We start from the raw sequence: 26,516 nt of genomic DNA on the forward strand, positions 1-26,516 counted from the left end.
AACTTTCGCCTAGGTTCTCTCCAAAGTTTCCTCGCAATTGTCACAGTAGAGATAGCAGTTTAGACATAAAACCGTTTGAAATAGAGGGTTGGGCTAATTTTGCAAATGGAGCAAGTACCGGTAAAACAGCCAGTGAATTTGCTCAAAGTACAGTTGCTTTTGAAACAGAATTTAAACCTTTTGTTATAGACAATTTGAAAGAAAATATTGTTGATAAATCCACTAATGTTGATGCGTTTGAAGACTTTGATGAATTTGATGAATTATTTGAAGGTCATGTTCAGGGTTCCAATTATGAGAAAGAAGAAATTTTGACTGTTAATATTGAGGGTTCTGGTGAAAATAAGACAATTAGTGTCAATTGTTCTGTTAGACCAATGAAAACTTATGACCAAGGAGATTCTATTGAGATTAATACGAACACCAATCAGTCACATAAAGATACAGATAATTTTAAAAGAGATGTAAACAATATGAAAAGTAATGAATGTAATGATAGTACTGATAAAAGGGAGGAAAACGATACATGTTTGAGTAACAAAGACATACAAACTAAATCTGCTGCAGAAGTAGAACACAAACCTGACAATTATAAAGAGAATATAAACTGTGAATGCATGGAAATTAGTGAGCATTCCAGCAGTAATGCTCACCAGGAAAGTGATTCAAATACAAATATAAGAAATAATGACAGTTACGGTGAAGAAAGAAAACCTTATATATTTGAAGACGAGATTTCACTGTGTTAGAAACTTGAAATGTTTGCTTTAATTGTGTGTCCCTCCATAACATCACTGCTGACTGTATTGTCATCATTATCGTCTATATGTTTATTTTAGTTTTCACCACCGATAAAAAGGTTCGTTATTAATGGCTTGACAGATAGATACCATTGGAGAAAGTGTCATACCTCAAAATTGTTTGTTTTCTATTGTATAACACTCATTTACATGAACAACTGAACTATATATAATTTGTCTTAATTTCTGATATGATATTACACAGTATGTAATAAGTGTGACAATTATATATGCCAGTATTATGTAATCTGCTACCTAAAAGTAGTAAATGTATTACTTTTTAATTAACACATCTTTACAAGATTTTATATAGGAAAAATAATTTATAAAGGTGACACTAAGCACTTAGCTTGAGAAGAGGACGTTGAATATATGTGCTATAAACAGTTATACTGAAAGATTTCTGGGACTTCTACCAGTTGAAAATTTATCAAAACATTGACCAGATGGCAACCTGGAAAAATTGTTCACTGACATGGCGGAAGAATTTGCTATACTTAAATTCCATAAATGCATGAAACTTTTTTGGTATTGTGTCAGATAAAAGTGATTGTGTAATGCCTCATAAGACTTTTCTGTTGAAGAAAGTGTTAATAACTGCACAGAAATCAATAACTTTACGCCATTTGTCTTTAAGGCAAGTCCTTTGGGGGTTGCTATAGAGATAGCATTTTTGTCTCAGAACTTCATGAAGTGAAACCAAGTAAAATTTAAAAAGTCTCTTACATGTACATGGGAAGTATGGATAGATGAAGTACAAAGAGAGTCCAACTAATGATGTATTATTCTTAAGAAGTAAACATCTTATTGTTAGCAAAAATGTTGATGGCTATGATGCAGCGAGGTACATGTATAAATCACTGTTGTCTCAAATAACAGAAGAAAACTGCTGTCATACCAGAATGTCAGGATGGCTGCCAACTCAAAACAGTAGCTGAAGGAGCTATTGTATGTATTTATAAGGTTAGTGGATATTTCCTGTTAGCAACAAACACTATACATCCTTGAACTGTAAATCTGTATTAGATATCTTACCATCCTTGTAATATAAATGTATGTTAGTTAATTACTCATCCTTGTATGGTTTCAAGTGGGTGTCATTTATAAGGGTTGTTGTTATAGTCTTACGGTAGTAAAAAGCGGTAGTAGACAGTAGACAGAGAAAACGCTTTAAATTCTCGCAGTGCAAGCCACATAATTGTTAAGAGAATGCACATGAAAGACGGCTTTGTCTACTATTGATGAGTGCATATGGAATTGCAGCATTGGGTTTTTAGAGAAATCAATGTCCAGGGGTTCCACTGGCCCAAAAAAAGTTGTCGCCACTTTTTCGCGGCGTGAATACTGTCGGTTATTCCACCTTATTAATAAGAACAATCATTTTAAGAAACCTTACTACATTAATGTCATTGACTATATTATCACTTTAAAAAGTATGTTACTTCATAAAAAAAACAATAAGTACCTTCATAAGTCATACCTTCATAAGTCTTAATAAGCTTTATTTGTATATAAATAACATTTTTTTCAACTTGATAAACAACACAGATAACCAAAATAATATAATAATGTTAACATCAATGTTTTAAACAGTATGCTGCATAAATGTTTCGAAATTAGTTATTTAAACATAAAATCACACCAATGTTCATCATTTGAAAGGGAATCAGAAAATAAAGCATCTCACTTCAAAGTGTTTAACAGTTATATTTGGTCATTTGGACATGATATACATCAGTTTCTGTTGTTAACAAGTTTTCTGTTCGTGGTGGATGATTTCCAGGTTCAATTAAATTACTGTTGTTCACGCCTTTTTCCTGACAGAAAGGCCCAGATAATTGCCACCATCCATTCTAGTTGCCTGAAATAACATAAAACATATTTTTACAAACTATCAACATCAAACCAACACATAAATGTCCCTATCTTTAAATGTCCGAATTTAACATATCCGAAATATAGTACATCGAGTGAATGTTTTATATTTAATTCAGAAATTGTTGTTATCTTAATCAATTTAAATCCTTCTCAGAACATTACAATAATGAATCTATTAAACAGAAATGCTCACAAATACCTGTTGAAACAAGTTTTTATTTGTTGATGTGGAGAAATTAAATGCTTTTGCCAGCCCCATGGTTTTGATTTTAACAAAGAAATAGCGGCCCTAATAATCATTATAATTATTGATCGTCGTGACAGTTTGTCCCCGTGTTACTTAACTTATTGCTCAATATCATAAAGGAGCCGTTAATCCGATAATAACCCCCATAAAACTTGACAATAGCAGTAAAAACACCGTTTGTAACACTTACACGCTTCGGTGATTTCTAATGCACTCCGCACTGTAGGTCGCTTACATCGTCGTAAATCAATATTTAGATCTACAACTGACAGACGCTGGCCGCTAATGCTCGGTCGCGTGCTTTCGACTCGCAGTACATTTTCGGATAGGATTTTACCGATTTTTTGAAATTCGCCACTTTTAAAAAATTGGAGCCACATTTAAAAATTTAGCGCCATTTGGCGCCAATGGCGATCGACAGCGGAACCCCTGAATGTCCTTCCCTGTTGCACATGATGCGCTTTGATTTTGTCTGAGCGCAAGTCCATATGGGTTGATTGTTAAACAAAATTTTTAGCCAAAATTTTCTTGTTATAAAACCGTATAAAAAATACTACATGTGTATATCCTTTAAAAATTGATTGTTTGGGATAACTTGAATCATTACATAGCAGGTGGGTGGGATCGGTGGGCAATTTTGTTTTAATTTTTTTTATTTTTTTTTTTCAATTTTAAAATTCTTATTTTTCATTTAAATTGGAGACTTATATTTTTCAATCAAGATAGGACTTCTAATAACACTTAAAAAATTGCATGTACATGTAAGTACAGGCCTTTTTCTGCCTATCTCATGGGTCCGATAGTCGGACCCATTCACAATGCCAAATATGCATATTTTTTTTCAATTAAAAAAAAAAGTCCCAATTTCCGACTAAAATGACCGAATTTAAAAAATATTTTCCTGGTAGGTACTGTGTTTTCAAGGGGCCTTTTCACAGATTTTGACATGTTTTTTTAAGTTTGTCATTTAATGCTTTACATGTATATTGATAAATGTAAACATTAAATTTTAAAAGCTCTAGTAAAAAAATAACTAAAATTTAAAAAAGGAAAAATAAAGTAGCCCGCAGCAGGGCTCGAACCAGTGACCCCCGGAATCCTGAAGTAAAAACGCTTTAGCCAACTGAGCTATCCTGCCAAGCATAAATATGCTGCGTATTTTATACGTTATATAAGCAATTTTCATAGTTTCTCAAATTTAAACGACAACAACAGAACTCTCCAAATTATTCAATCGTTTTGCGTTGCAATGCTTTATAATTTTTACATTTTTAAATGGTAAAAAGATGCATATAATGGCTATATTAGACCATGGCAAATGTTCAGTTATAACTAAACCGAAAATTTGCGAATCTGAAACAACTTTTTTTCAATTTTGTCAATTTACCAAACCGTGAAAAGATCCCTTTAAATAACCATGTGCCGTGTTTAAGCATGCCAATGGGAATACCCCGTAAAACGTCATTGTATCGAGTGTTCCATAATGCAATTTTTGCGACCTTGTCACTTCAGACAAATGGCGGCCGGTTGTGTTTATGCAATTCTTAAGGCACATTTTCAGTCAGAAAATTTTCTTTCAAATATTGAAGTGCTGGTTTATTCAGAATTATCAGGTAATGTGCCCAGTATACAAACAAGTGATAATCATGTGTATGTATTAATTATTGTTAATTGGTTGAGAATCGGTATCGATGGTCTGAGGTAGAGAAATGTGGACTGGTTTCACTTTCAACGTTACTGTGTTTCAAAAAATGGTTGCCTTCAGACATTTGGCAACTTGAATTTTGAATAATAATAATTTATTATTATGTTGATCTTAGGTCATTCGACTGTGAATATTCATTAAAAAATCCTAAATGACAAATCGAGCTATGTATTTTATTTGAACTTCAAGCATAACATTAACAAAGTCTGTATTTTTATCATACACATACTTACGCTAGCAGTGGACTATGACTGTTGCATGGAAAAAACATTTAAATACTTTTCTTAGCATTTAAGGGCAATACCTATGTATGAAAATGTAGATTTTATAAGGAAAATCAAGAAAAATAATTTCCCCAATAATGCTTTTGTCAATGAAAATTCTTCCCAATTTAACAGATTGTGCGACTTGAAAAATTCCAATTTGTCTAGGTACTTTTTCCCAAAATAGACTGAAAAAGCCCTGAAGTAGCAAGAGAAGACAGCTCGAAAATTGTGTTTTGTGTGCAGCGTCCCCTTAAAATATCTCTCAGATATGTGACACTGTGTGGAAAGTGTGCACATTCTGATTGCATGCCTAACACATGCATGTAGTGGGCACATTCTGATTGCATGCCTAACACATGCATGTAGTGTGCACATTCTGATCGCATGCCTAACACATGCATGTAGTGGGCACATTCTGATCGCATGCCTAACACATGCATGTAGTGTGCACATTCTGATCGCATGCCTAACACATGCATGTAGTGTGCACATTCTGATCGCATGCCTAACACATGCATGTAGTGTGCACATTCTGATCGCATGCCTAACACATGCATGTAGTGTGCACATTCTGATCGCATGCCTAACACATGCATGTAGTGTGCACATTCTGATCGCATGCCTAACACATGCATGTAGTGTGCACATTCTGATCGCATGCCTAACACATGCATGTAGTGTGCACATTCTGATCGCATGCCTAACACATGCATGTAGTGTGCACATTCTGATTGCATGCCTAACACATGCATGTAGTGGGCACATTCTGATTGCATGCCTAACACATGCATGTAGTGTGCACATTCTGATCGCATGCCTAACACATGCATGTAGTGTGCACATTCTGATTGCATGCCTAACACATGCATGTAGTGTGCACATTCTGATCGCATGCCTAACACATGCAGGTAGTGTGCACATTCTGATCGCATGCCTAACACATGCATATAGTGTGCACATTCTGATCGCATGCCTAACACATGCATGTAGTGTGCACATTCTGATCGCATGCCTATAACACATGCATGTAGTGTGCACATTCTGATCGCATGCCTAACACATGCATGTAGTGTGCACATTCTGATCGCATGCCTAACACATGCATGTAGTGTGCACATTCTGATCGCATGCCTAACACATGCATGTAGTGTGCACATTCTGATCGCATGCCTAACACATGCATGTAGTGTGCACATTCTGATTGCATGCCTAACACATGCATGTAGTGTGCACATTCTGATCGCATGCCTAACACATGCATGTAGTGTGCACATTCTGATCGCATGCCTAACACGTGCATGTAGTGTGCACATTCTGATCGCATGCCTAACACATGCATGTAGTGTGCACATTCTGATCGCATGCCTAACACATGCATGTAGTGTGCACATTCTGATCGCATGCCTAACACATGCATGTAGTGTGCACATTCTGATCGCATGCCTATCACATGCATGTAGTGTGCACATTCTGATTGCATGCCTAACACATGCATGTAGTGTGCACATTCTGATCGCATGCCTAACACATGCATGTAGTGTGCACATTCTGATTGCATGCCTAACACATGCATGTAGTGTGCACATTCTGATCGCATGCCTAACACATGCATGTAGTGTGCACATTCTGATCGCATGCCTAACACATGCATGTAGTTTGCACATTCTGATCGCATGCCTATCACATGCATGTAGTGTGCACATTCTGATTGCATGCCTAACACATGCATGTAGTGTGCACATTCTGATCGCATGCCTAACACATGCATGTAGTGTGCACATTCTGATCGCATGCCTAACACATGCATGTAGTGTGCACATTCTGATCGCATGCCTAACACATGCATGTAGTGTGCAATTAAGAATGGTTACAGTTTTGATGAAAACCTGCAAGAAGGTTAGTTCATAACATGTTTTCGATTCAATCCTCTTGGTCATCACATGCATCATGCATGTAAATGTAAGACAACTATCCTAAAAAATTCAACACATGCTTGGTAATTAATGGCCTGACATCTTCTAAAAAGGACTGCCGCGACAGGGTCATTACTTTCTTTATTCGTTGACCTTTCATGGACCTACAGTATAAGTTGTGATGAAAACAAAATATTTGATGTAGGGTAGTGTAATAATTATATACATGGACACTGCATGGTTATATTGTAAATTTGTAGATTTTGTTAAGTTAAATATACTGTAAGCGTTTATAGATTTTTAAACTCGATCCTCCCAGGTCTTTCCTTTGACTCTCTTTTTGACCATTTGAGTCTCGGAGTTTCTGAAAGAAACATTGTTTAACTCTTCATTTATAATGCAGAGTCATAATTATAATTAGTAAAGAAGAAAACTGATTACACAATATTACTGACTCTCAGAAATGTGTGCCTTCTGGTAAGGTCTTATAATTGACTTGTTTGAGTCTAATGAAAACACGTTTTTTTAACCATTTTGGGAATGGAGCCGGGTCCGTTTGGATTGGGAATAATTTGCGGCGTTTTGACCAAAATTGGGAAATTAGTGTTGTTGTTGTTTTGCTAAAAAATGAAAAAATGCTTCAAAATTTTAAATACAGGTGTTTTCAGTATTATACATGTACTTACTAAAGCTGAAGTTATATGGATGGGAGATTAACAAAATATTGAGATGTAAAAAAAACAAACTTATTTATTATATATTTTTTTGGAAATCTTCCATTGGGAATTTTTAGTTCCCATTTGGGAAAAATATATACTTTTTCCATGAATTTATCACAAACTTCACCTTTTACTATTTTGAATAAAAAAAGGTTTAGGGTTAAGCTTTTGATCTTTTTAATTCAATTTAAATGATGTATAGTGTCGCTACAGATGCAACTAATGTGATTTTGTACTTAGGAATGTATCATCCTATATTGTCAGAGCATAATTGTTCAATCCATTTTTTTCATGCCATTTGTTGCTTTTCTTAGAGAATTAATTTTCGTTTGTTAAAACCAACATAACCAATTTCTCTTTTCTATGTTACAAACAGCATAATCTTGCGTATGAAGCAGTGATTTTTTTCACCCATTGGGGAACGGGTCCGGTTACCATGCCATTGGGAATTTTTCGTGTCATGAAATCACCATATTGGGAAAAAACGAGTCGCAAAATCATCCAATAGGGAAAAATAAAGTTGTGAATTATACCAATTGAATTATACCAATTGAAGAATGGTATTTTAATGAATTTGTTTAACTTTTGTCAGCTTTTAATGACACAGGAAAGCAGCATAAACTTTTATTCACAGTCTTGCACAAACAACAACATGCTATCGGAACACAGATTTTTACAGACAGAGTTCTCTGTTTTTATAGACTTTGTCATCAACAGTTTCATGTATCGTAGGACTTGTACGAAGAGCTTCCTCATGTTTAGCTTAACTGTCATATATCTTCGACAATTTTTGTTGCAGTGTACTGAGAGGAATAGGAGGACGAAACAGAAGCCAAACATTTTACGAAGCCAAAATTGCTTAATGATTTGCTTTTGACTTCACTAGGCTTTAATTTCTTTCTGTAATACTTACTATTGTGACTCATGGCAAATATTGCCGGAAGCGTAAGAAAATTCAGACTGGTTTATATTTCGCAATTAAATACATGTATTTAATGTATGAATGTTACGTTAAATGTTTAAAACAGTCAATGATTGACAAGTCAAATTGGCAGCAAGTTAAAACGGTCGCGAAATACGTCAAGTTGGCGATTTTGGGGGATTTTTTACTCGATGTTGATTGGAATTTTTTGTATTTTTTTTCGGAAATTGGGACAGGTCCGGTTAATTTTGGGAATGGGTCCGTAGGTCATTGGGAACAGGTCCGTTTACCGGACCCGTTCAAAGAAGGAAAAACATCACTGGTATGAAGTAATTTAACAATATGAAGTATTCTGTATGTTGATCAGATTTTTTTGAATAATTATGATTGACATACACGTAATTATGTTGAAGCTTCAGAAAAAATAAGTTTTTATTGCTGTTGCTACCAATATTTGCTTGCAAGTTAAGCCCCATGTACCATAATTAGAGACATCATATTGAATGCAATGATGCATCAATAATCAATGAGTTGTATTTATGTTTCATTTTTGAATTTTTGCAAGTGTTGTCTTGTGTTACACTCATGATTGTCTTTCATAAAGAGGATTGATTTTCGTGGTTAAACAATATGTCTCATGCCTCCAACTTGTTTTTGAAAACATTGATCTAGCTCTTCTTCTGAAGTATCCTAGGAAGGTCAGGAACACATGTCAAATAATGTTCCATGTATCTATTTCTGTTATCATCTCTTTTGGTATTGACAGTTTAATAGTTTACTGAATGTAATAACTAGGGTAACTGACATTTTGTGAATTGTTCAGGAAAGCATATTTTCAGACATTTTCAAAAATACAGTAAAAGCACTTACGTTATTTTTTGCGCTCAAAATATTTCAGTGTAGAAAATTATGGTAACTGCTCCTTTCTTAATTTTTTATTGTTTTAAAAAAGACATATCAATTTGGAGTTTTGTTTCATTTTTCAAGTGTTATTTACTATACTAATCAGAAAATTTGAATACAGAAACATGTTTATTTTAAGAGAACATTTTTTTGCTTCACCTGAAAATTTAACAAAATGTCAGTTTTTGCATTCAGAAAATGATATGTGTTTGTTATGTCGAATTCAAAAATTTGATAAAAACATTATTTTTACCAAAAAGGTTGACTTAATATTTTAACAGTTGATGTATGTCTCCTAAATAAACACAAAAATGGAAAAACGTAAAAATTTATAAAAATGTCAGTTACATGACTTATTACATTCAGTAGGCGTAATGTATTTTGGTCCTCAGCAGACATGTCATGTCAGTGCCTTCTGACATAATAAGTATGTCAGCCTGTGGATTTTTCCTGATTTAACTGGACTAAAGATGAAGGAAATAACCTCAGACATATTGTAAAGACTTTTATGGCTTGTTCTTAGAATGGAGCACTCAGTGCAATTTAGCAAAATATCTAGATTGAAATAGCCGGATGCTGGGCCTTGCTAGATTTTGCTTCCCCCGAGATGCCCATCCATAAACGCAACAAGTTTTAATTTGCAAATTTCAATACAGATGAAAAGACTGCATGTATGGTTTAAAAGCATTAATAACAGTTACTCCTATAAATATGAGGTCGATAATTGGTAGATTACGTCTAATTATTTGGACTATAATAACAGTCTACCCAAAACTCCTTGGATTTAGCACATCCCTAGGGTCGGTATGAGCTGTAAATTTAGTTAGTTGGGTATTATTGCTTGGTGCCACAAAGGCTCATCACATAATGCAGCCTCATGCCAAGAAGCACCTGAATTTCAAATTTGTATGTATACTGATTCAGTTTTTATGCCCCCGTAGGAGGGCATATAGCGATTGCTTCGTCCGTCTGTCTGTGCGCCTGTCTTTCCGTCACACTTTTGTGTTTAAGTTTCGAAAAATGCTCTTAACTTCAACGTCGCTTCAGATGTAACCTGCATTTTTGGTATGCATGTGTATATGCACAAGGCCTTTCCATGTGCACACAAATTTTGACGTCTTTGACTTTGAACTTAGGATCCGTGTTTAGGTTTTGAAATCTATGTTTAAATTTCGAGAAAGCATTTTTCGGGGGCATATGTCTTCCGGTGGAGACAGCTCTTGTTTTCTAGTAAAACAGCCAAAACTATCAGTTCTGTAACTTTTTTGAATATATTGAATAAATATTTTGAAGTCTGAATTATAGTTAATTTGATATAGTAAAATTTATGTTATTTTACAAACATTTTACTATACAACTTACTGTAAAAAATTCTGAACATATACAGTGTTAATAATGAATTCAAACATGTCTAGAAATCCTAACAATTGCTTTTTGTCTTGATTCTGAACAGGGTTCAACTTGATAAGTGTTGAACTATAATTTGTCTAATCGATCTTCTATATACCGGTAATTGCATTTTGCCTTGATTCTGAAAAGGGTTAATTGCATTTTGCCTTGATTCTGAAAAGGGTTTCACTGATAAGTGTTGCATTATAATTTGTCTAATAGATTTTTCTATTCACCATGCTAATAGTGTCTTCAATCATGTAAGTTGACAGGCAGGCCTCTGGGAGTTAGGCTATAAATAGTTATGACATAACCAACATCATTTGCATGCCCCTCTTGGCTGGTGACTGCTAAAATATTGGGAAACAAGAATCAATCATGGAATTCTGGTTTCACTGCTATCAATTCTGCCATTATGCAAATGTTTTCTGTTTGGCTATAATGGTTGCTACCACTGCATGGTTTGTTTTCTGTAAAAAAAATCTCATCATCATTTTAGCAGATAGATGGATAAGACATGGAACTGTCACCAGTACATGTTTCAGATTTTTTTTATTTCATGATACATAATTTTCTTATATTATAACAATAACAAATATTTTAATCTTAGACATGTGTAATGTAGCTTTTCAAGCGTTTTCGTTGGCTACTTTTTGTTTGACTGACCTCTTGTTTATTGTTTTTTTACTGAAAAAAGTTGCAAAGTCAAATGATGTCATGTCATGTATATACTTTTCAGATGTTATCATAATGTTTGCTTAAACTTTTATGTTCTTTGCTAATTTAAAGGACATTAAAACATCAAGTATCATCTTTTTTTTCTAAATCCCTGTCAAGTTCTATCACAATTTTTATGCCCCTGAAAGAGGGCATATAATGATCGCGCTCTCTGTCTGTCTGTCAGTCTGTCTTTCCATCACACTTTTGCGTTAAGGTTTCGAAAAATGCTCATAACTTCTATGTTGCTTCAGATGTATCTTTCATATTTGGCATGCATGTGTATATGGACAAGGCCTTTCCATACGCACAAAAAGTTTGACCCCTTTGATCTTGACCTTGAACTTAGGGTTCGCGATTAGGTTTCAAAATCTGCGTTTATGTTTCGTTTTTCGGCGGAATATGTATTCCCATTGAGAAAGCTCTTGTTATCTATATATATATTTTTTTTTTCATAATTAAAAGTCATGTCATAAAAAAGACATGGCATTTGATGTAATTTTAAACCATTATTTTTATGCCCCCCTTCGAAGAAGAGGGGGTATATTGCTTTGCTCATGTCGGTCTGTCTGTCGGTCGGTCCGTCCACCAGGTGTTTGTCAGACGATAACTCAAGAACACTTGGGCCTAGGATCATGAAACTTCATAGGTACATTGATCATGACTCGCAGATGACCCCTATTAATTTTGAGGTCACTAGGTCAAAGGTCAAAGTCACAGGTGGAGGTCACAGTTACTGGAAATAGGTCTGTCTGTTGGTCGGTCCGTCCACCAGGTGGTTGTCAGACGATAACTCAAGAACGCTTGGGCCTAGGATCATGAAACTTCATAGGTACATTGATCATGACTCGCAGATGACCCCTATTGATTTTGAGGTCACTAGGTCAAAGGTCACAGGTGAAGGTCACAGTTACTGGAAATAGGCATTTTAAGGATTTAGCATGGTTCAAACAAGGGAAACAACTACCGTTTATGCATGTTCTTTTTGTTACAGCATTTGCCTCCCTTAAATTCATTTAAAATCTCATTTTACAGCAGTGATTCCAAATCGGTCTGTCGGTCGGTCGGTCCATCCACCAGGTGGTTGTCAGACGATAACTCAAGAATGCTTGGGCCTAGGATCATGAAACTTCATAGGTACATTGATCATGACTCGCAGATGACCCCTATAGATTTTGAGGTCACTAGGTCAAAGGTCAAGTTCACGATGAAGTTCACAGTTACTGGAAATAGGCATTTTAAGGATTTAGCATGGTTCAAACAAGGGAAACAACTACTGTTTATGCATGTTCTTTTTGTTACAGCATTTGCCTCCCTTAAATTCATTTTAAATCTCATTTTACAGCAGAGATTCCAAATCTGACCTGTAAATGAGCCCCATATTTACTGCCAGTGCTAGGTTACCTTTTCCCATTTGATCATTCTTAAGTATTGTTATTGTAATGCTTCGTTAGCATCACCACCACCGTTAGCGTCACCACCACCACCACCACCACTGTTAGCGTCACCACCACCACCACCGTTAGCGTCACCACCACCACCACCACCACCACTACCACCACCACCACCACCACCACCACCACCACCACCACCACCACCACCACCACAAAGGGGGGCATGCTTACCAAACTTATCAAAATGCTCATGTTTTAGTTAATTCTGTTTACCAAGAAGTAACTCCTATACTCCATAATTTGTTTTGGATAAATTATTGCATCATGAAAATCGCTAAAATTAGAAATGCAAAACTCATCTATTGGAGACTAAAATTGTGCTTGGGGTAATTATGGTTTCGAAATGCTTGCATGGGCAACCCCATTTTCAGATCGGTAAATGATTGTTTTAGGTGCTAGTCTGAAAGCAACGTGAATAGACTGTTGTAATGCTTGATATTTGATAATTTGTTGATCATAATGTTTGGAACATAAACAATGCAATGCAAGTGATGCAATGCATGAGGGTAATATTTACATTGACATTAAATGCACATTATTTCCGACAAAATATCAGCTTGGTATTCACAGTTTACTTTGGAAAAGTGGCTTCTAACAAATTTTTACGCCCTTTTGAACTGGACTCCTGTTGTTTTTTGCAACAATGACAACACTTCAACAAAATAACATCATGAAATTAATATGCTGTCAAAGAATGTGTCGTGGAGGCAACTCTTCTAATGTCTATAATAATACTCATTTTTGCAAGCTAATGATTGATATCAAATTCATTGTGGCTTGACTGTGGCTATCTAATTTATAAGAAAACACATTCTGAAGATAAAATTAGGTAAAACCTGTTAATGAAAAAAAAATGACCAGGTTTTCAACAAAGGTCATAAAGCAGGGGTCAGCATCAAACAGGTGGTTTGGGGTCAATAACTTAAGATTGCATTGAACAATCTTTATGAAACAATTGAAACAGCAAGGGTGCATATACATGTAGACATAGCTTTGGATTGCTTTCAGGGCCAGTTGGGGCAAGGTCTTTTTAATAAAAATAGAAAAAAACAGTTTTCCCTCAAATTGAGTTTGGTTGGATAAATAACACTCTTTTTTGGGGTTTATGTAGTTGGCATGGAAACCTCACTTTGGATTGCTTTTGGACTAGGTGGGTCAAGATCAAGGTCATTGCTACTAAACACAGGTGTTTTCTAACTTTAACCAGCATTTACCAATATTAACCCATTTATGCCTAGCGTCCAGAAAAAAGGCATTGGCAAACAGCTTAGACTCAGATGAGACGCTGCATGATGCAGCGTCTCATCAGGGTCTACGCTGTTTGCTTAAAGGAATTTCTGTCAGAAATATTCTAAATATAGAAATAAATATACTACACATCCCTAATTTTGGAAATAAATTGATCCCATTTAGAAGGATGGGAGAGTCAACTTGGCATAAATGGGTTAATGAAACTTGGGATATAGCATTGAAACCTAGCTTGAGATTCTTGTTGGATTGTTTTGGTTTATGGTTACTGTAAAATAGAATTGCATAATAGAATTAAGCATAGAAATGCTTAATAACTTTAGTATTGATGAATGTTGTCCACTGAAATATTGTGGGTAGACATACCTAGCTTTGAACAATAGTTTAAATTAAATTTGTAACTTAAATGTTGAAAACCTCTTTTTGTGGTATTGTCATGTTTTTGATACATTGTAAATCTCATGTTTGAAGGATACAAAAAGTCAGGAGCAAACAAGCCAATGGCCACTTACATTTGTGCTTGCCCCTTTCTTTTCTGAGGAACTTGCTGCTTCACAGTAATAATGTCTTTTATACATAAAGTAAGAAAGAATAAGTGTGGGCAATATAATTCTGTATGGAAGAGAATAATACTGTGTTCTCTCTTCAGTCACTTGATTGTGTTGTTGACATTTGTGTCAAATCCACTGGCTCCTTTGTCTTGCATTTTCGCTGAAGGCTTATGGCTTTTAAGGATTTGACGTCCATTAACAGATTACCAAGTTGCAAGCTACGAAAACATTAATGTCAGCTTTTGATTTAATATGTACAGTGCGTGTATATTCCTTTTAGCATCAGTCAAACGTGACAGCTCTTTTAATTCTTGAAACAATTACATTACCATGCATAGCTAGATGAAGGACTGTAAATTGTTCATGCGTTTCAATGCATTTTGTTAAGGTTTCTTTAATTACCCAAACACATCCATAATTTACAGTTTATGCATGATATGTTTTAAATGTGTATCGAAGTCTTACAGTTATGATTTTGTTTACCCCAAATTCACCTATTATCAGAATTTTATGCAGGATATTCCAGATAATACTTTTTATGTTTGTGTTTAATGTACATACATTTTTAAGTATTTTCAGATTGTTTGTTAGCTTTTTTTTCAGAGACCAGTACTTGCAAAGCACATTGTTATGTGAAAAAGGTAAAGACAACATTAGAATAAGTGTATGTTATGATTACAGGTTGTCCATAATGCAGATCTGTCTGTGATGCAATGACAGGACCAGCAGAAGGGGTATGTAAGCAGGTAACAATCTTATCTCTTTTTAACGTTGTCATAAAGTTTGTCCTGTCTCCTTGAATGAAGTCAAATTGTAGATTAACACAAATATGGATCTGGTTAACTGCAAATACAATGCTGTTAAAATTAATAATAGGAAAGATAAAATAACATAAATATTAGGATTTGTGACATAATTAGTGAACTAATGTGATAATCATTATTAAAAAAAGCTTTTTATATGCATTTGACATATTTATGAACTGTCGAAAAATCTCAATTGAAATAAAATAATCTTCATAATTGTAAATAATTATATTATGCAATATATGAAATGGAGAAATGCTCAACTGTTGGATAAAACCCCCAGATCAAAATATAGACTTACAAGAGATGTGTTTGTCAGAAACACAATGCCCCTTTTGCGCCACTTTGAAATACAATTTCAATATATCATTTGGCAGGTTTAGAAATTATCTCCTGTTCAAAGCTTATTACTTCCCTTGGATTGTATTTTTTGAATTTGACCTTGAAGGATGACCTTGACCTTGACCTTTTACCACTCAAAATGTGCAGCTTCATGAGATACACATGCATGCCAAATATCAAGTTACTAACTTCAATATAGAAAAAGTTATGGCCAATGTTAAAGTTTTCGGACGGACAGACTGACTGACGGACGGACAGTTCAACTGCTATATGCCACCCTACCGGGGGCATAAAAAGCTATTAACTGTCTGAAAGTACAACATGCTGATGGTAAGCTTATGTGGTAGCCTTTTGTCTGTCATGAATTGTTTGTCTTGCTGTGTCAACATTTACCATGCAAATAGTGTAGAGGCCTCATTAATTGTACAAATTTCATGAAATTGTCCAGAACATTTTTTCCCAATGATATCTTGGCTGAGTTTGAAACTGGGTGATGTGAGGTCATAAACTAGATCACAAGGTCAAATTGAAGGAAAAGCTTGTAAACACTTAAGAAGTCAAGTTTATATTCTTCTTAAAGTTCCTGAAACTTGTTCAGTATATTTGTTCTAATGATACCTAGGCTGAGTTAGAAAATGGTTACAGTTTGTTGTGTAACATGGCTGCCAGTGGGCAAGAAAGTTTTCTGCATAAGAAAACGTATGAACATTCTAGAAGAAGTCTTTTTTTCATCCAAACGTCGTGAGACTTGGTCAGAACATTTGTTCTAATGATATCTTGGTAGAGTTAAAAAACAGTTTCGGCTGATGAAAAACATTGGTCGCCAGGGATGGGGTGGGGTGGGGGGTGGGGCAATTTTAAACTTATATTGCTATAGTGCAGCCTTGTTAAAGGGGCCTTTTCACGTTTTGGTAAATTTACAAAATTCAAAAAAATTGTTTCAGATTCGCAAATTTTCGTTTTAGTTATGATATTTGTGAGGAAACAGTAAAACTGAACATTTACCATGCTCTAAAATAGCCATTATATGCACCTTTTGACGATTTAAAAACCTGAAAATTATAAATCGTTGTTACGCGAAACAATTGAATAAATTGGAGAGTTCTGTTGTTGTCTTTATATTTTGAGAAACTACGAGGATTGCTTATATAAAGTATAAAATACATCGTTCAGTGTATTAAGAAGGATGGTCGAGTGGTCTATGTGTATACTTTTTACTCCAGGGGTCAGTGTTTCGAGCCCTGCTGAGGGTTCCTTTTTTTCTTTTTTATACGCCCGTTTAAAAAAAAACGGGACGTATTATAGTTTCACCTTGGCGGCGGGTGGGCGGGCAGGTGGGCGGTCGGGCGGGCTGGCAGCGTCCACAGCAGTTTCCGCTCTCTAATTCATATAGTTTTTATCAGATCTTCACCAAACTTGGTCAGAAGTTGTATCTAGACAATATCTAGGTCAAGTTCGAATATGGGTCATGCCGGGTCAAAAACTAGGTCACAAAGTCACTTAGTGCATTTCAAGCATTAAGCATGGAGTCCGCTCTCTAATTGAAAAAGTTTTCATCCGATCTTCACCAAACTTGGTCAGAAGTTGTATCTGGACAATATCTAGTTCAAGATCGAATATGGGTCATTCTGGGTCAAAAACTAGGTCATGGGGTCACTTAGTGCATTTCAAGCATTTAGCATGGTGTCTGCTCTCTAATAGAAGTAGTTTTTATCCGATAATTGCCAAACTTGGTCAGAACTTGTAGCTAGACAATATTTAGGTCAAGTTCCAATACGGGTCATGCCGGGTCAAAAACTAGGTTACAGGGTCACTTTAACCATTTCAAGCATTTAGCATGGTGTCCGCTCTCTAATTTAAGTAGTTTTTATCCGAGCTTCACCAAATTTGGTCAGAAGTTGTGTCTAGATAATATCTACATGTAGGTCAAGTTCAAATATGGGTCATGCCATGTTAAAAACTAGGTCACAAAGTCACTTAGTGCATTTCAAGCATTTAGCATGGTGTCCGCTCTCTAATTGAAGTAGTTTTCATCAGATCTTCTCCAACTTTGGTCAGAAGTTGTGTCTAGATGATATGTAGGTCAAGTTCAAATATGGGTCATGGTAAAGTTATCAAGTTGTCAAAAGCCTTAAAACGGGCGTATCTTGTGACAGTTTGGCACTCTTGTTAAATTTTATTCTTAATTTTTTACTTGAGCTTTTTAGATCCAATGTTTACATTTATTAATATAGAGCATTTAATGACAAACTTCAAAACATGACAAAATCTGTGAAAAGGCCCCTTTAACACTCTATTTCTCTATTTGCAACATGTCCACATGTTTTTACAGTCTTCATGACACTTTGACAGTATATTAGAAAGTACAGCAAAGTTCAAAACTGAGTAATGTTTGGTAAAAAAACTAGATCACTAGTCAAATAAAGTGCTTTTTCATACTCTGGAAGTAACATTTTAAATTGAATATTTCTGAATTCATGTTTCCCCTTTTCTGGCTACATAGATACTGTGTTATAAACGGACAAAGTTTTCATTTGTGACATTGTAAAGCATTTTGTGATTTTGAAGAAATGTATTCATGTATTGTCTTAAAAATAATTATTCTAAAGGACACTGATCGCCCTGCTAAATGTAACTGGATAAAGAAACGTGTGTTATGTGACAGACAGAATGATGCAGCATGTATCTATGTACCATACATTTGTACCTTTGCAACTGTTGCTACATATATTTCACAAATGTGACATTGGCCTTTATAATTGGTGCATACAACATGTCATTTTGAAAAATTCTAAAATATCGCCAATCCGCTGTAAGAATTATAAGTATAACATCTACCATCCCTTTTTAGTTGGTCGCGTTAGCGGCGGACTAAATTTACAGAGCATATTTTGCAAATCAGTATGTGCTTAGAGCCTTAGCTACGGTAAGAACCGCAACTCACTCTGCTAGGGACGATTACCACTGCCTGTCTGCAGCAGACGACAAATGATTCTGCTCTAGCAGTGAGTGTATATACCAGCTTGTAAGATGACATTGGCCAGTCTAGTGTTAATCATTGAAATCTGTACATATTGGCTGTTTCAGGGAAAATGGGGCTTAATGCACATCAAATAAGATTAGCCTGTGCACACTGATAAGCCTGTGCAATCCGCACAAGCTAATCAAGGACAACAGCGAACAACTTCAGTGCCTTCAGCGCTTTGATTTTATAATGTGGCATCATTGTGCCAAAAGAATATCAGTACTTGTAGAAAAGGGAAGCAACTCTTGCAGGAATAGTTTAATTCTAGCATTCGGAGTAGCTTCCCTTATCTAACATGAATAAAATATAGTGTAGACTAATGTGTAGACCTTTCACAAAAAGGTATGATTTGACAAGGAAATGTGTAACATTACCATCAAATATTATTTAAAACAACTAATAATTCATATGGCTTGTGCAAAGTAAAACTTTTTATGCATATATGTTACGGAAATACATCATTCTGAGGAGGTGGATTTCAGAAGAATAAGAGTACTTAAGTAAACATAAATATTAAATTTCTAGGCACATTATAACAGCAAACTATGAAACCCCTGAAACTATATCAAGAGCGAAATTCTAGTTCTCATCCACTCCTTTTACAGCAAAACACGGGATATACAGTAAAAACTGAGAACAGCGGACAGTCAAGGGAAATCACCAAAGTGTCAACAATTGACCGCTGTTCTCGGATCACCACTTTTTAAATGGTTGGTCCGTTGGTAGTATTGCAATGTCGTAACCACACCCAGTCGTTTGCACAAAGTGTAAAACAAAAGCTCATTGCCAGTAAGTAAGCATAAGAACATAAATAACTTCTTTTGATTAATGCAGAATAATATATTTGATTTCATTTCATACCTATTTTTAAACTAAATCTATGACTTTATCAACGATGGTATTGTTGTTTACTCATGCAACTCATTCATTCAGTTAATCCAACAGTAACACATTCAATAGGAGATATTTTAAAATAAATGTTGTCATTCTTCATTGATATTATGTCTGTACAAGTATAAAAAGCAGATTTGCTGTCATAAACCGAAAGTACGGTATGACTGTATCGTTCTAATTCAAAGAAAAAATTGCTACTAATACACATTGTTATTGTCACTTGCAACTGTTTTGTTTCTCTGTTTTTACTTTTCGCAACTCAAAACAAATGACTCTTTACCTTTGTTCTCAGTACAAAAATGACTTATGGAGTTAAATATACTGGCCGTTTGCTGTTATGGAAATTTGACAAATTTTAAGAAATAACACGATACACAACTCGTGTGACCTACTAGTCAATGATCAGACCCTATAAATGAATAGAATCTTAATGAGAAAAGACACACCGCGCATTGGACCAATGAAATCACTCGTGTGTTTAAAATGTCGACCAGTTGAAATGTATGTAAACAAAGGTTTGAACGGTGCTGGACAGTTAGTTTTGATGCATAATGTAACGGCATGAATGGTAAGAATTTTTTCCCATACGTTTTATTAATTAATGGTACCTAGGTCTGTGAACTTTGCAGGGAAAATGCCCTTTACTCCGTGAAGATTTCAGTTTTTCGATCGGGTTTGATCGATGACTATTAGGTCACGCGAGTTGTGTATCGTGTTATTTCTAAAAATTTGACCCAGCATTTGTAAAAATATTGCAAGATATGTACATTTCAAGTTAGGCAATTCATTTCTGCATTGAATAAGACCATGCTCATGGAAATCGCTGCACAATTAATGAAGTTATTGCTGTTCAAAGCCATGCACCCTGTTTTCGAGTGATTTTGAGTTGAATACCTTGTTATACAGTAAATCTACAAAAACTCCAGGTAGCACGGGACTGACCTCAATGCTCGAGTAATCGCAGGTTTCGAATAATCCATGGTATTATTTGTTTTCACTGTTTCTGTTGGTGATGCTTAACTTCTGACGGCAAACACTTTGTTTAGTCCCTTAACCGGTTTCACCGGAGGGGACTTATGGTTTTGTCTCCGTCTGTCCGTCACACTTTTCTGGATCCTGCGATAACTTTTAAAGTTCTTAATATTTTTTCATGAAACTTGGAACATGGATAGATGGCAATATGGACATTATGCACGTTATTTCATTTCGTTCCTACTTCCAAAATTATGGTTGCTATGGCAACAAATAGACTAGAAAGACTGCTGAAAATGGTGGTTTTTCTGGATCTTGCGATAACTTTTAAAGTTCTTAATATTTTTTCATGAAACGTAAAACATGAATAGATGACAATATGGACATTATGCACATCATTTCATTTCGTTCCGACGTTAAAAATTTTGGTTGCTATGGCAACAAATAGACTAGACATACTGCTGATAATGGTGGTTTTCTGGATTCTGCGATAACTTTTAAAGTTCTTAATATTTTTTCATGTAACTTGAAACATGGATAGATGGCAATATCGACATTATGCACGTCATTTCATTTCGTTCCGACGTAAAGATTTATGGTTGCTATGGCAACAAATAGACTAGAAATACTGCTGAAAATGGTGGTTTTCTGGATCCTGCAATAACTTTTAAAGTTCTTAATATTTTATCATGAAACTTCAAACATGGATAGATGGCAATATGGACATTATGCACGTCATTTCATTTTGTTCCTCAATAAAAAAATTTGGTTGCTATGGCAACAAATTTATATTAATAAAAATCTGGAATTTCTGACAATGGTGGAGCCGGTAGGAGACTTATATTTCTTGACAATAGTCTTGTTAACATGTAAGACGTTGCTAAGTGGAAAAAAAAGGCTTTGTAAAAATCGCTTAAGGTAACACTAAACTAAACAATAACAGGGGACAAAAATATCACTCGTCCGCTCTTATTGACGAGTGAAATCTTGACAGGACGAGTGGATTTTCCTGAAGCTCTCGTCCTACAGGACGAGTGAAAATTAGCTGATAATAAAATATGTATTTACTGACAAGTAAGACTCGTTTTCATTAAATAAAATCATTGTCTTAAAGCATATCTATTTCGAAAGTAGAACGCGAATGAAGCGGAAATTGCAATTGTGAATTTCATACAGCAGGTGCTCGTTGTTATGCAAAACTGTGTCCCGAGTAAATATTGACTTTTTGGTGTAAACTTTGCGCGTCCATGTTGACAGGGAACCATCCGACTGCATTCACTGTAAGTATTGATTTTTAAAGAATTATTTAACCCCGAAGAACAGCTTTAAACCAGTCTGAATATCGTCAGAAAAGGACTGACAAACGAGCGTTCTTTAAAGTTGGCGGGAGCGATGTTCAAACGTCCGAAACGGAAAGCACATGAGCATTAGAAAAAAGGAAAACACAAAATTTTCTTCATTTATAAATTTGTGTTCCTCATAAATAAAGTAACTTATTTCACTGCTTTTGCGATCAGCTGGCATGAATAACTGAGTAAGCAGCATTTTAGCAGTGATATAAGAAACTTTATTAGTCATATCAGCCTTTGCAATCTTTATTTCACACATATTTGAAGGACAAGATCATGTGTTTGCAGGACGAGTGAAAATTTTAATGCACTTGTCCTGCAGGACAAGTGCAGTTTAGAAATATTTTTGTCCCCTGCAATAAGAATGATGTTCATACATTTAATTTAATCAACATACACGCACAACACATATATAATAAAAAATATTCAATCAATATTCAATGTACATGTAGCATATTTAAAATAGCACACAAGGTACGTACGTACACATGAAAAAAGCAACAAGAAAAACAACATGATCACTACACAGTTTGTATTTAATTTACATTCAGTCAGACTTGTGTTGTGCAAAGTCTAAGATAGATGACTGTCGCAACCCATTAGCTTCCCGGAACTGATGGCGTAAGATGTTTCGTAATAGAGAGCAGAGCATCTGTAGGTCCCGGTCTGTGTTAGGTGTTGCTTGGAAGAATCATCAAAGGATGACAATTTGCAGTGTTTCTCAAACTGCAACTAACTTTACACCTAATCAAGCGTTTTTTGTCTGCTTGATTGTGCTGTTTTCACAGCTGGAATATTTTAAGCACCGACCAGACAAGAAAGTGTCTTTGAATAATTGCCCGTTAATTAGGTGTGAAAGGCCTTTTAGGGACCAGCACACATCGTTGAGTTATCGAAAATCGCATGTTTGAGTTATTGCGGGTATTTTTATATAGATATTAAAGGAAAATGTTAGGGACTTCCTTTTAATGCTCGAGAAATCGCCAGCAGTTTTCGAGAAATCGCCAGCTTGAGTTATTGCAATTCTACTGTATATATATTTGACAGTGAATTTTATTTTCCAGAGAAGTTGATTTTTTGTTTAAATTTGATTATTTTTCATTCAAAATGATGTTTTTACTAATTAATATCAAAGCCACATGCTAACCACCTGTGGTTTATAATAATGTCAGTTTTAAAAGTTAAGGTTAATTGTATATACTGTATTTTATTCTCATAGATGCAAAAACTGCACAAATAGTTATGCCCCCCTTCGAAGAGGAGGGGGTATATTGCTTTGCACATGTCTGTCTGTCGGTCGTTCTGTCGGTCGGTCCGTCCACCAGATGGTTTCCGGATGATAACTCAAGAACGCTTCTGCCTAGGATCATGAAACTTCATAGGTACATTGATCATGACTGGCAGATGACCCCTATTGATTTTGAGGTCACTAGGTCAAAGGTCAAGGTCACAGTGACCCGAAATAGTAAAATGGTTTCCGGATGATAACTCAAGAACGCTTAGGCCTAGGATCATGAAACTTGATAGGTAGATTGATCATGACTCGCAGATGACCCCTATTGATTTTCAGATCACTAGGTCAAAGGTCAAGGTCACAGTGACCCAAAATAGTAAAATGGTTTCCGGATGATGACTCAAGAACGCTTATGCCTAGGATCATGAAACTTCGTAGGTAGAATGATAATGGCTGGCAGATGACCCCTATTGATTTTCAGGTCACTAGGTCAAAGGTCAAGGTCACAGTGACCCGAAATAGTAAAATGGTTTCCGGATGATAACTCAAGAAAGCTTATTCCTAGGATCATGAAACTTGATAGGTAGATTGATCATGACTCGCAGATGACCCCTATTGATTTTCAGGTCACTAGGTCAAAGGTCAAGGTCACGGTGACCCGAAATAGTAAAATGGTTTCCGGATGATTACTCAAGAACGCTTATGGCTAGGATCATGAAACTTCATAGGTACATTTATCATGACTGGCAGATGACCCCTATTGATTTTCAGGTCACTATAACAAAAGTCAAGGTCACAGTGACAAAAAACATATTCACACAATGGCTGTCATTACAACGGAGAGCCCATATGGAGGGCATGCATGTTTTACAAACAGTCCTTATTTATATTTTAATTTAAAGTATTCAAACTAGGAACATATGTTTTTTTTAAACATTAACACATTTATTGATGCAAGCATGCTTATTACAAGCTCAATTGAACACAACATGAGCTTATGTTTGTTGTAGGTTGTCTGTAGTGCTTGCTCAACAGTTGCCATGTGAACACTAAAGAGGCTGCTTTTATTGCCATAATCTTCATCAAACTTGAGATCACGTGTCCCAACAATATCCCTGATTAGTTCAAAACAGGTTCAGTTGGGGTCAAAGGCTACATGTAGTTTATTAAGTCAAATGAAAGAAAAAGCTTACTAAGACTTAAGAAGTCAAATTGGTTTGCACATTATTCATTGAACTTGGTTATCACATGTGTTGTAATAATGTCTCTGCTGATTGCTATAATTTTTATAGTTCCTTTCCATTAAAAAAGGCAGTTTTACCAGGGCTTTTTTCAGCTTTTTGGTAATTTTATCTGCAATTTAAAGAATTCGGAAAATAGATTGGGATTTTAAACTACACGAATTAAGAGTTCAATATCTTTAATCACAAACACCATCATAATCAATAATTTTCCGCTATAGTTCAACCATGTATACCTGCCCTCATATTTTGTCAAGGAAAACAATCTTCATCAGGCACCATTTTATTAGGAAGCGCTTCATCTTCTTCTGAAGAACTACTGCTTTTAACATGTTGAATATCAGTCAGCACTTTGCTTTCAAAAATCAATTATGACAATGCAAAAAGGGTCTCTTGTTATTAAATTACTATAATTAACAATGGAATGAGTTTCAACAGGAGGCCTTGTACTTGTTGGCGATATTTGTTTATTGAATGACGCTTGCTTAACAAAAATCATCAGTTTTTGTTTGGCCAGGTTTTTACTTAGGAATCTTTTTCGTGTAATATTTGAATTGTGCAACATCTTTGTTTTCCATTCAGCCTAATCACAAAACGCTTGAATTTCATCGCAAATATAATAACAGCTTGAACAACACAGAGAATATCGGGACACAAATAATGCCGACATTATCTAAATTTAGGAATAGTGTAAAACCTGTACGAGACCAGACCTGACCACACTTTGTTTTTTTTTCCTCACCTAGGCACGACGTGCTCAATGGTGAGCTTTTGTGATCACCCTTTGTCGTGCATTGTCAACATTTGCCTTGTTTACAATCTATAGGCCACATTTATTGTCAAATCTTCATAAAACTTGGTCAGAAGATTTGTCCCAATGATATCTTGGACAAATTTTAAAATTATTGTAGTTCTTTGAAAAACATGGTCACCACCCAGGCGAAATGATTATGAATAATTCATGAATATTGGTGAACAGTTCATGAACAAAGTTCATGAACATTAATCATCCGGTTCATGAATGATTATTGAACTGAAAATGAGACTATTCATGATATTTTTATTTAATGAATTATTCATGAAGGTAAAAAGTTCATGAACTTAAGAACATTCAGGAACACAATTCTTGAATGTTCTTAAGTTCATGAACTTTTAATGTTCATGAATAATTCATATAATGAACAGATCATGAATAGTCTCATTTTCAGTTCAATAATAATTCATGAATAAATCAAGAACTGAAATATTACTTTTCATGATTTTTTCATGAACTGTTCATGAAATATTCATGAACTTTGTGGTTCATGAATGCTTATAAGTTCATGAACTCTTTATGTTCATGAATAATTCATGTAATGAAAAGATCATGAATAGTCTCATTTCCAGTTCAATATAAAGAAGTGACACTCCAGCTGCTGGAGCAGTATTGAATTCTCATTATACACAATTAGTTGGTCCTTTATTTAAGGCAAGGCAAGTGACCAATTGCCAAAACAGCACAAAACAGCACAATACAAAACAAACTACATAACAAATAAATGAATAAAGCTGGGGTCACCGCCTTGGAACGGTCAATGCAAAGCATTGGGGGTTTAAACCGGTATTAGAGCGCTCAATCTCATACTTGGCCCAGCAATATTCATTGAGACAATTATTGATCTTTTCATTTCATGAATTATTCATGAAGATGAAAAGTTCATGAACTTAAGAACATTCAGGAACACAATTCTTGAATGTTCTTAAGTTCATGAACTTATAATGTTCATGAATAATTCATATAATGAAAAGATCATGATTAGTCTCATGTATATTACTTTTCATGATTTTGCATGAACTGTTCATGAAATATTCATGAACTTCGCGGTTCATGAATGCTTATAAGTTCATGAACTTTCCATGTTCATGAATAATTCATGGAATGAAAGGATCATGAATAATCTT

At 35.1% G+C, this 26,516-nt stretch overlaps 1 protein-coding gene and 1 long non-coding RNA gene across 2 annotated transcripts in view; both read left to right on the forward strand.

Moving 5' to 3' along the window:
* The first annotated feature begins 753 nt into the window (after positions 1-753).
* Positions 754-26,516, forward strand: part of LOC127870737 (uncharacterized) — a 60,312-nt gene continuing 34,549 nt past the window's right edge. The window contains exons 1-2 of the mRNA XM_052413178.1: positions 754-1,763; positions 15,394-15,458. The gene's annotated coding sequence lies outside the window, so the exon portion shown is untranslated. The remainder of the gene's footprint in view (positions 1,764-15,393; positions 15,459-26,516) is intronic.
* LOC127870738 (uncharacterized) overlaps positions 11,975-26,516 on the forward strand; it is a 49,091-nt gene continuing 34,549 nt past the window's right edge. Inside the window, exons 1-4 of the long non-coding RNA XR_008044897.1 lie at positions 11,975-12,030; positions 12,206-12,334; positions 23,526-23,678; positions 23,824-24,062. This is a non-coding gene — a long non-coding RNA (uncharacterized LOC127870738). The remainder of the gene's footprint in view (positions 12,031-12,205; positions 12,335-23,525; positions 23,679-23,823; positions 24,063-26,516) is intronic.

The sequence above is a fragment of the Dreissena polymorpha genome, chromosome 3 (genome assembly GCF_020536995.1).
Source record: "Dreissena polymorpha isolate Duluth1 chromosome 3, UMN_Dpol_1.0, whole genome shotgun sequence".
Taxonomy (NCBI): Eukaryota; Metazoa; Mollusca; class Bivalvia; order Myida; family Dreissenidae; genus Dreissena; species Dreissena polymorpha.